This window comes from Cataglyphis hispanica, chromosome 23, assembly GCF_021464435.1.
Source record: "Cataglyphis hispanica isolate Lineage 1 chromosome 23, ULB_Chis1_1.0, whole genome shotgun sequence".
Classification (NCBI taxonomy): Eukaryota; Metazoa; Arthropoda; class Insecta; order Hymenoptera; family Formicidae; genus Cataglyphis; species Cataglyphis hispanica.
In genome coordinates, this window is record NC_065976.1 from 1,314,094 (window position 1) to 1,315,431 (window position 1,338).

The 1,338-nt window shown below is 43.8% G+C and overlaps 1 pseudogene; it reads left to right on the forward strand.

Annotated features, from left to right (window-relative positions):
* Positions 1 to 230: 230 nt before the first annotated feature.
* LOC126858038 (uncharacterized) lies at positions 231 to 963 on the forward strand (annotated as a pseudogene).
* Positions 964 to 1,338: the final 375 nt, after the last annotated feature.

A 1,338-nucleotide genomic window follows, 5' to 3' on the forward strand; every position in this document is an offset into this window, starting at 1 on the left:
GATCTTTTCGATCAATGTCTTATTAGAAGAGAACGTCACATAGAACTTGGCATATCTAAAAGACCGCGTGCGTCGAATGTACTTCGGAATTCTGGTTGACAGTTTGTTCTTGTTGACAACTTTGTGACGGCGGTGGCGGGCGGCAGCGGTGGCGGCGGCATCACAAGGACAACCGCGCACACATCAATGTTGTATCGTCACGCATATGCGCAGCATATTGCTAACGTGCACGCGTATATATCTGCGCGTCGCGGATTTGTCGCAATGTCTCGTGTCGTTTGGAGGCAGAGTCGGAGCGAACGCGCGCGAGCGCGAGCGCGGCGCGGCGAGGCGAGACGAGGCGAGACGAGACGCGGTTGCGGCCTTGTCCTTGAGCATAATCTTTCCTCGTTATCGGACGGCGTCGAGGCTGCGGTCGCATCGGACCGACTGCGAACGATTAGTGCAGCTCCCGCGACCATGCGTCAGCCTTCCTTTTATATTTATGAATAATAATGCGCCCGACACACACACACACACACACACACACACACATCACACATATATATATATATATATATATATATATATATATATATATATCGCAATGATGTATATCGGGGATTCGAGCTGTCGTATCAATGATGTATATAAATAGCACCTTAACTTTGAGCATTATATATTCGACGAACGATTCTATCGTCTACGTTTGATCAGCGTTTTGCAAAGATATGTAGTAGTCTAAAATTATTCACCTTGAAGTGAAATTGAATTTGGAATTTGAATAAAAAGCTCAGTAATCCGTTGAGTATTTCCATTATAAATATTATCGTTCTCTCTGACACGTGTGTGGATCGTCTGTCCACCGGAGGTCCAGATCTAAGCAGAACTGTTTTCCCGCGAAGAAAGATAATCCGAGCACCTCGAGTCACGAGTCGTCATCTCGAACGAGCGCCATTGGTTATCAGCGATATGCCCCCCTGATTCTAGGAAGTGAATTTGCTATCTCTGACCTTGGTTAGCGAAATACTTAACGCAGCGACACGTGTGCGGCAACGCAGAAGCTGACGAAGTAGAAGGAATCGCGGATAACGAGTGAGAAAAAAAAAAAAGCAAGAAAAGGAGTCTGCAGTCGCGGCGTGATATGTAGATTAATTAAGACACTGCAATCCATTTTCGTATAATAGTCACAATGAAGATATTATAAGGATTATTAGCTGTTTGGATCACAGGATGCTATTAATCGAAGCCAGAAAGAGAGTGTAGCAATGGGAATAAAAATATATTCTTGCTTCATTTTTTTTTTTTTTATCTTATCATATACGTTTTGATATCGTCATTCATTCGTTATTTCAACAT